The 10,680-nt window shown below is 33.5% G+C and overlaps 1 protein-coding gene across 3 annotated transcripts in view; it reads left to right on the top strand.

Moving 5' to 3' along the window:
* Positions 1–5,949: 5,949 nt before the first annotated feature.
* Positions 5,950–10,680, top strand: part of LOC149166159 (beta-1,3-galactosyltransferase GALT1-like) — a 67,110-nt gene continuing 62,379 nt past the window's right edge. The window contains exons 1-3 of one of the 3 annotated variants that reach the window (XM_089432483.1): positions 5,950–6,191; positions 6,302–6,475; positions 7,070–7,298. The gene's annotated coding sequence lies outside the window, so the exon portion shown is untranslated. Of the gene's footprint in view, positions 6,192–6,301; positions 6,476–6,556; positions 6,918–7,069; positions 7,299–10,680 lie in introns of those variants that run through there. The other 2 variants (XM_089432482.1, XM_089432484.1) reach the window with 2 other exon arrangements.

The following is a 10,680-nucleotide window of genomic DNA, read 5'->3' as shown; positions in this document are numbered from 1 at the left end:
ATTTGATTTAGAACCCAAGATCTCTGGTTCGGTGAGACTTCATTTCCACGGCCATTGCCACTTGAGCTACCCACTGCGGACTTTTCATTCAGTAATTTGATTAATAAAGAAAATCAATTTTAAATTTGATCTTGTTTTTATTAAAATTTTATAATAATTTAATTTAATTTATTTTATATTTAAATAATTTAACATTAAAAAAATATGTAAAACATTTATATTTTACCAATTACATAAGTCAAATTTACTATTACGAAAAACCTGTACCCATTAAAAAAGAGGCTCTGCCAAATTTAAAAATAGAAAAGAAAAACCAAAAAATTACCCAACCACAAGGGTCAAAAACCACGTGTTAAAAGAGGTTGGTTAGAAAATCCAAAACATCTGACTCATCGAGAACCACATTACAATTTGGCGTTTTCCTGTACCCAACAAAATATATTATATCCAAATTTAAATTTATATATTTCATTTAGATTAATTAAATTTTTCAAAAACTTAATTTTAAATTTTCAAAAAATCCAAAAAAATATATTATTTTAAATTTTAATAATTTTCTTTTTCATTCACTAATTTGATTAATACTGAAAATTAATTTTAAATTTGATCTTCTTTTTATTACAATTTTATAATAATTTAATTTATTTTATTTTATTTAAAATATATTTATATTTAAATAATTTAACATTAAAAAAATATGTAAAACATTTATTTTTTACCAATTACATGAGTCAAATTACTATTATGAAAAACCTGTACCCATTTAAAAAAAACCTCTGCCAAATTTAAAAATAGAAAAGAAAAACCAAAAAATTACCCAACCACAAGGGTCAAAAACCACGTGTTAAAAGAGGTTGGTTAGAAAATCCAAAACATCTGACTCATTGAGAACCACATTACAATTTGGCGTTTTCCTGTACCCAACAACGGACTTTTTCAATTACACGCGGCACCACAGTAGCGGCCAAGATAGCTGCACCTCAGCTTCATACGATATCGGGATTAAAACAATTGACTGCACCGAAGTTTCCGCGTTTTCAAGATTTCATGGTCTTAAATTTCTCCCTCGTCGCTGCGGCGGGCGGTTTTCATACGTGTCCATTTTCTAATGTTTTCCACACATTAAAATCAGCGGAGCCCAAAGGTACGGAGACTCTATATGGGAAAGTAGCCACGGTGGTAAGGAGCTGGTATATGGGAAAGTACATAGGTGGTGAATGTGAAATCATTGTTTTATATGATATGTTTTTTTAGTTTTGTTGACATATGCGAAAGAAGTCAAAAGAAAGTAAGGAGATTGTATATATAAAGGAGTTAAAGTAGTATGGAGATGGTATATGGAAAAGTACAGAAGTGGTGAAATTACTGTTTTATATGATATGTTTTTTTAGTCTTGTTGACATTAAAATAATTTTTTTTTTTTTTTTTTTTTTTTTCCATCTGAAAAGCAATTCATAATTGTTCATATGCATATAAATTTGTTGCAACTAGGTTTAAAACAAGGAACTTTAGTTGCTCGATCATTGGGAGAGGACCGGCGGGCTCGACCATCGCCCCCTACCCAATAAGTAAATTGAAACTTTAATTGCTCGACCACCGAGAGAGGACCGGAACGACGGAGTCACTCACTATTCCGATGGTGAAAAAGTTTACCAGCCAAATGAATTGTAGTTTACAGGCAGCCTATTTAAAATCATTTTCTTTTATAATCATTTTCGTTTACTGGCCAAATGAATTATAGTATACAGGCAGCCTATTTAAAATCATTTTCTTTTATAGACAGCATCGTTGACTATGGTTTTCAAGTATCATTTGAAATTCTCAGCCATAGGATAGTATTGGAAATACAAATTTCCTAAAATTAAATTGTGTTCTGTTTACGCTAATACCTAAACAAAACTCTCCCTAAAAATACCATAAAGCTTAGGTGCACCATTCTCAGAATTTTAGAGAATAATTTGGGAATTCACTGCTGCCATGGATAATCACAGATTTCTTAAGGTGCAATAAGCATAACTTGTTCTATGTCATTTTTCTTACCAGGTTTCTGGGTTAAGATCTCTGAAATCTAACTTTTTTTTCCTTGTTACAGTTGTCTTGACCTTATTGTTACTCAGGGCTTTCATTGACAGAGCCCTTCCTCATGAAAATTAAACATAAAAGAACACTTATTTCTCAGTGAAAACTGCATCAATCACAGTGCTTAAAGTCTAGCTGTCACAGAATGTTTTCATTCTAAAGCCTTTGACTTTGTTTGGCATAACTGTTCATATTTTTCCAAGAAATGGACTCCCCGATTGATACCAGTTCCTAAATCTCCACTAGTTTTCCTGATTCAACCCCATCTGCCCATTACAAGGAACATAAACATGGAAGATGATGATGTGTTTTTTACATTCTTTAAAATGGAATATTTTCAGAAACAGAGATAGTGATTACTTTTTTTTAGTTCATCTCATGCATTATATATTGGCAGACAACAAAGCAGTTACAAAAACTACTGATTTCAGGGAGAGGGAACTACCATGGAAAAATGGCGTTTTTGAACTCTTAAGAATGGTTTTTTAACCCACAGGTACAAATCTTAAAGGGGATAATAAGTATTTTATTCTACCAAGATATAGCTGGAAGGGAATAATAAGTATTTTATGCTACCAAGATATATCTGGAAGGGAATAATAAGTATTTTATTCTACCAAGATATTTTATTAATAGGCATAATAGATATTTCATTCAACTTGATATTTTAATTCAAAAAGTAGTTTATATTATTGTAAGTTGACTATATACATATTCTATTTCATTGATATTGTATTATAAATTTTGAACTATTCTGGCATAATAAATATTATTATTCCAGAATTTTTGAATTATTTTGGTGATAAGATATTCTATTCAATTTAATATTTTTATTAATTTTTTTATAAATGTTGTAAGCTATCTAAATAAATATTCTATCTAACTTGATTTTATTATAAATATTGGATTATTTTGGAATACTAAATATTCTATTCAATTTGGCTTTTTATTTAAATTAAAATAGTGTTTTTATTCAACTTAATATTTTATAGGACATCTTTTAAAATTTAATAAACTAAATAATATAATACATTACCTAAACTAAATAAATATAATATATTACTTTTAAAATTTACTCAACTTTACATTATAATATTTTTATATGGAAAAAATATGATAATTTATAAAAATACATAAGTTAAATAAATATAAACATTGCAATATTTTTATATTGAAAATATATGTTTAATAAAGTTATAATGATAAATATATCATAAAAAATAGTATTTAACTTAAAAAGTTATTTTACTTTTTAATTAAAAAAATAACTTAAAGTATTTGTAATTTGTATTTTTCTTTATTAACTTATAGATTGCATTGACACAAAGAAATGATGATATTGAGTCAATTATGTCTTACTTGAATTACCTTCTTATTCAAGAGACTATGAAATATTTACCACCTTTTTTTCTTTTTTTTTTAAGAAAGAAAAGCACATATATTATATTGAGGCAATATATACATCATACTCTGATGGATTTCATGAAGAAGACTGCATCAGAGAGTGTCTAATAGCTGAGAGACCTATCAGAATAGAACATGAAGCTAGAGATAGGAAACATAATAAAAACTGGAATCACCAGCGTCGCCACCATTGTCATTATAATATACTGTTTTAATCACTAAATCATTTGTACCGTAATTTCATGCTTAATCAATATAATGATTCCTCCATAGTAAACTAACTATTTATGATTGTTTTATTTTTGGATTTTTAACTTATGAATATGTTGGTAAGAATTTCATTCACGTTTTTGAATTAAAATATACAAATATGTGGATTTGAACCAGTAATCTATCACAAGAAGTGCTTTAACAATGTTCTTTATTATTATAAATAAGTGCTTGAAAATGTATTTTTTAACAATAATAAGAATACAAATATGTGGATTTAAACCAGTAATCAAGTGCTTTAACAATGTTCCTTATTATCATAAATAAATACTTGAAAACGTATTTTTTAATAATAGTAAGAATTCAATTTTTCTTTTCTCTGTATTGTGTGGTTAATTGTTCATGGAAACATTGCCTTAACAATGATATCTATCCAAAATCTAGCATCATTAATATCTTAATCTTTGAAGATCTCTTTCTACAGTGCATAAGCTCAAAAGAAACCAAACAAGAATTAACATATGTCTTGTAGATGTAAGATAAGTACTAGCAAGAAAAGGAGCATCGGTATTCAACCACTTTTGAAGTTGTAAAGAAGCCCATGATTCATAACTTAGAAAAATTCTCAGACAAAATTAAAATATATAATATTGTAGATATAAGATACTTAGTTCTAAATATTGAGGTATTCATACACTATATATATAAAAATATACATTTCATTCCATTTCATGATCTCACTTTATCCATCTTCAAACTATGTTCTAAAGCTCTCTATATCCCTAAATATGAATAAATATCTCTCACAGGATCATACTTCACCAAAAGAGCAAGATTAATATATGAGCATATGAATTTGACATTTTTCAAAGGGTGAGAAAACCTATCATAATTTAGTGGTCAAACCAGTGGTGAGGACAAACTCTCTTTTCCGCTAATAGAGGTTTACTCATCACTCTTATTCAAGGAAAACCACGCCACTTAGAATAACCTGCTGGTCCGTAAGAGGGTAGGCTTTCAGTTTCAGTCCTACTAGATGCCTGTGGGTCTTGGGCCATTAACCTGTTTCCTTACTTTCGAGGAAGATGATCTCTTAGCCAAACATAACCAGTTTTAGGCATACTCTAGGCCCACATATGAATTTGACTTGTTCATTTAGTTAATTTTTTTTCAATTTTTTTTAATGTATATTACCTAACATGAATGTGAAAAAATCTCTTTCATACTCAACCAAGTTGATATAATGAAAATTATTATAATATTAAATTATTAATTTAATTTATTTTATAAAAACAATTATGTTCACAGATTTTGGATAGATGGTTTTTTAGACTCTTTGATGTGAAATCACAGATTTAATTCCCCATCTAATTAAGATTAGATATTAAATATGATAAAAATATAATCGTGACAAATTTAAAAAGATTTATATAAAATTAAACCCATTAAAAATGTGTGATTTCTTTTTTATCCTAACCCCTTCCTAATCTAATTTTAAACCTCGTTTATTAAAATGTTTATTTCAAAGAAAATTTATATGAAATTAAACGCATTGAAAATGTGTGACTTCTTTTTTATCATGACAACCCCGTCCTACTCTAATTTTAAACATCATTTATTAAAATTTTTATTTTTAGTTTGCACAACGAATTGTACACGAAAACACTGGCAGCAGATGAGTTATCCAATCGTTGGGAGTGTATTCACTCAATTTCTGTCTCTGATAGTCCTTTTAAAGCTTGTTTTTAATTGTTCGAAGTAGAGGCGTTTTCTTTAGATGGCTTTAGGATTTTCATGTCGCTCTCGAGTGTCTCGGCACTCTATCTTTGACAGTCTTTTAATTCCTGTTTTTAGTTATTCGTAGTGGAGGAGTTTTCTTTGGATAGCTTAAGGATTTTCATGTTGCTCCTTTAATTATTAACAGTGAAGGAATTCTCATTGGATGGCTGAGAGAAAGAACCTTCATAGAATGGCTCACGGAATTTTCAAGTAAAGACTTTCATATATGTGTTGAAAGTCGAATCTGAATTTACTGGATTGTATTTTCATCGAAACAACAGATTTAATTAAATTGGGTAAATATTCTCAGCTACTAAATCTGACTTAATTGGCTTAAACCGTGACCAGTCTACTATGACTGTCAGACCACAGCTGTTTTATCAAACAAATCAGCTCAATTGGCCGTGTGAAACTCCCAACGATGAAATCTGACTTCATTGGCTTAAACCGTCGCTAACTTTCTGCGACCGTTAGCCCGCAACTGAGCCAATAACAGTTGCGGATGGCTTTCTTAACAAAATTAATAAATAAATGAGGGGCACTTTTGTCAGGGGAATTTCTACTTCCAAGTACCAATAATACAAATTTCCAATATCCTAAGTTGATCATCCACTGGTCTTCAGAAACACGCGGCATCATCACCGCCGCCGAGAGTGCTTCCCGCAATCTTCCCACGACTTTGAGAAAAAGGGCCATTGACCCGACATTTTTCAAATCCTGTGAGCTCTTTTCTGTTTACTTTTTAAATCTTCTGTCTGGTAGTGAAAATTCATGATCATTCCTCGGACGAGTTTCGTTCTAACATTCTATAATTTTTAATATTTTGAAGCGTTCGAAGACTTAGCTTCCAGGCTTCTTAACGCTCTAAACGTTTCCAGAAGACGGTACACCTACCCAGACGCTTTCAAAAGAGGTGGCTGAATTCAGCCATGATCAAGAACTCGGTTCACAGCACACAAAAGTCACCCAGTGAGGAGAAAAAGCCGAAGCCCTGCACGTTAAGGTGGGTTTGGATGCAGAACTGTCATCTATATTTACTTGGGTATCAATTCAAAGGCATGCTTCGGTATTCATTTTATGTGTAGGTTGAGAACTGGGTCGACTCGGTTGGCAGAGTACAACCACCTGGTCAGTCTAGAGGCCGAACGGATTGCTTATTTTTTTTTTGAAGGTCGTTTGCTGTTGTGGACATCTCCGTTGACTCTATTTTGCATTGTGGCGAGTTGGTTAAAATTCTCTGGCATGCGCTGTTATTGGGAATTAGTGTTTATCCTTTCTTTGTCTCGCCTAAATTTTTTCTTGAGATGAGTTATATTGAGCTGTTTGGGCTAAAACCTCATTAAAACTCTCTGGTATATACCCAAAAACATCTGAGTATATGTGTTAATGCGTGAGTTCACAATTCTCCGAATTCCTTCGTATGTTGAACGTTAGAGGTAAGGAAGGTAAGTGCAGTGGCTAGTCTGAGAAATTCAATCTGTGGGTTGCTCTGTCCTTGAATTTCAATTTGTGGGGTGAGGATTCCAGCTGACATACTTCCAATATTTTGAGTAATGGTCTGTTATATGTTAACATTTTTCTGAAATTACATGTTCAGGATGTTGAAGATAGCAACCTACACCTTGAAATTAAATGGGCAAGGGCGGTCAGTATGAAAGGGGCATGTAGTTCAATGGTAAAGCGGTCTGACAGGGGTTATGGGGACAGGTCCTAGGGCATAATTTCTTTTACAGATGGACGATTGAGGCCCCAGTTCCCCATGCCTCGTGATTGTCGTTTGGTTTTCCCTGGTTGGCGCGTGCAAGGAGTCCACATGAACTCTGCTTGTATGTTCTCACTAATTTCACCATACTGGCTTTATCTGTTGTTCAGGACCATCTTTATTTTGATTATGAGTGGCTCAAGCTGAAAGCCTAAATTGCCTTGTTTCGACGGTCTCGGGTGGCTCAATGTGCTTTGCAAATGATACTCTTGCTTCCATCCAATTTCCTTGTGCTTAATAGATTCCCTGTAAAATCCTCATATTACACTGGAATGCTTTCTTGAGATTTACAGTAGACTAGCAGAATGGAAGTCATTTGTAAACTCTGTTATATTCAATTTCTAGGAAGAGTTAGCTAACTTCAATTTGCACACTTGCACAGGAGATTTCCAGTTTTCCTTGAATAGTGTATCCGCATGATGTTTGTGCTCAAACATTTACAGGAAGTTGAGGATTAATATGTCAGTAGATTGAAATTACCCTTACATAATAGGTGTTTAACCTAGTGCTGTAATTGGAGTAACCATAGCTTGCCCTTTATCTTAATGGCTCTCTTAGATTGTTTTTTTCCTCTGACACGCAAAACATTTCCCATGTCAAATAAATTTAAGGTTGCTGCATGTTTTCCACATCCTATCTCTGCCTAGTCTTTACCATTTCTATGCTCAGGTTTGATTGAATATGTTCTCATATGTAGCAAGAAATTCAATATAATCTCTTCCCATTGTCACAGTGAACTCCAAAAATGATTACAGCACCAGTGATCTATCCCATACTATGGTATTTATCCACCAACCTTTAATACTAGAGGGTATGAAGAGTTAAGTCTCAGCACTAAATCTGAGACACAACATTTAATGTGAAATAGAAATCTGGAAGAAGGGAGCTGCCAAGTTTGAAATGTTAGGATTGGTGGGAACAAACGGCCATCTCTGATTGGATCATGTACAAACTAAAGGGCACTAAAATTTGTCAAGAAGATGTTCTATTTGCAAATGGTGCAAAACTCATACATTACACACTGATATTGTGGCAGCCAAAGATAACAAGGGGGGAAAACAAAACTTTATTCAATATCCAGGGCAGTTAATAGAATTGTCAAAAAGCACCGGACAGTGAAACTTATTGAGCATTTTCAGGGCTTCCCAGCTTTCACTGTTGGTTGTATAGTCACTCAATGGTTAACCCACTGTGGTTGTGCACATGGAATTTACAGACTGATTTATGACCATCGAAGGCATTACCACAAAATATAGTGGAATGGGTAAGGAATTGAGAGAGAGCTTTTGAGATCAAATTTATGACCACTGTAAATGCCACTTAAAGACTATCCCAGGTAAGCCAAAGGCCTTCATGTACATTTTTAATAATTTTTTGTTGGCACACATTGAATTCATGATAGTGCAGTCTCTGCCTAACAAAAATGTCAAAATGCACAAAGGGGTATTGCTAGTAATCTGAATGTTTAGTATTACACATACTGCTTAACTTCACAGCATGAACTCAAAACAAAATAATGTCACTACATATGTTTGATTTTGAATTACACTCTTCCCAATGGGCCTGCTTTTGCTGTGAACAATGACCCATACCACATTCTATCCATTGTCATCAGTACTTGTAGCTGTGACTTCTGACTCTGAATTTTATGAATCCTATGCCAGTTCACCCGATAACTCATAGCAGGCATGATAAACCATTTTCTCAAAATGATTTAGGGGAAAGAAAGAAAGAACATGTATTAATGCCCACAAATGACGAAAGTAGGTCATTGGGACTTGACACTACAACTAGGAGAATAGAAATGAACCAGGGTAGAAAGAACCCTAGGGACTGAAAATGTAGCTGAATACTAAGATGCTAAAACGATGTCAACAAAGATGCTAAAACAATGTAAACATTGTAGAATAGTAATAGTGGGTGAACCCAAACTATAAGACCCATGTACATGTACAAGTTTCCTTCAAGGAAAAATGAATACCAAAGCAGGAAACCAAGAGAAGAGATCAGTGCTGTCAGCATATTTTTATCAATGCTTGAAGTGGATGCCGAGGGATCAACTATGTCATTATCCACCACTCTGATATGACCAACACAGGTTCTAATATCCATAGGATAATGCCCAACACTGAGAGGGGTGAAGGCTAGGCTAGGAAATCCTCAGAGGAGGCGGGGTGCCTCCCCAACATTCTCCCCTAACATCCAAGGCTGGTGAAGATCCAAAAATAGCAAGGAAGCTGGTAATGCTCACCAATCCCCTTGTCTCGGGACATTGGCAAAGGGAACTAGATGGTCCTTGTTGTTGGATAGAAGCAGATCCACGATGCTTGGAATGGAGGTGAGGACACCGAGGTACTCTAATAATAGCACATTGAGAAGAACACTGTCTCGACTCTCACTTACTTGTCTCTGACTGTTTGTGGAATGATAGCATCTTAAGCGCACATAATACCCCTAAAGTCCAGCAAGGGCTAAAAGGAGGAGTTTATCAACCTAGTAGCTCTAGGGTTGGGCCTGTAGGTCTCCTGCAAAGTTCTATGCTTAATGGTGACAGTCCCTCTGAGGAAGAGAGCTAAGCCTCTCTGATCAGAATAGCAGAAGAAGGTGGATAGGGAACCTCCAAAGTATCTATACGAATAGTGGTATCTCCCCCAAATAGACAAATAGAAGCACCGTGTGCTTCATCCGTTTTATACTTTCCTCAGAAGAACGAGAGTAAAATATAGTGATTTGATTAAAGTTTTATATCTCGGCCAGTGGATTGAGGATTATTGCTGCCATCCTCAGAGATAAAATGGGCTGCAAGCTCACCTCATTTGGAATCTGAATCATGCTATGTGCTTCGAAGAAGTATGGCAAGCAGCTATTTTCAATTCATATCCTATTCAACTAAAAGTCAACCAAACTCCTTTATGTCAGTTTCCATAAAATATATTTGCCTAGTTAATGCCATATACATTCTCTGCAATCTTGTCACATAGTGAATATGCTACTGACATGTTTATTTGTGGACTTAAAACCCTAAAGAATATTGGATAGCTGGTCATTTACCATATCCGTATTAACATTGTATTCCTCTGTTAATCTGCTCCACATAAGCCATTCTGTCACCACAAGTTGCAGTCCTCATTGCATTTTCTTGCCAACGGTATAACCTCAATTTTTCTTTCTTCCTCTTGCATTTTGCTTATTCATTGTACCATCTTTTATATTGTTTTCCTGCAATGTTTCTAACTGTAAATTTTTCTGTGGCTTGATTAATACCAACAGTAGATTCTGCTGTGGCTGGCATTCCATGTGTTTTCTTGCTAAACTAATAATGTTGTTTCTTGGATCTGTCTTTGAAAGAAGCTGCTTGTTTTCCTTTTTTACAATAATTGTCTTGACATTATTTTCATTCTGAACTTTCTTTGAAAGAACTCACTCTTCACTTTGTGAAAATCACT

Source organism: Pinus tabuliformis, chromosome 5_1, assembly GCF_031772625.1.
Source record: "Pinus tabuliformis cultivar Carrire ecotype Pingquan chromosome 5_1, CPIR1, whole genome shotgun sequence".
In the NCBI taxonomy this organism is placed as follows: Eukaryota; Viridiplantae; Streptophyta; class Pinopsida; order Pinales; family Pinaceae; genus Pinus; species Pinus tabuliformis.
The sequence above is the reverse complement of the archived record's forward strand: the minus strand, read 5'-3'. Positions and strand labels throughout refer to the sequence as shown.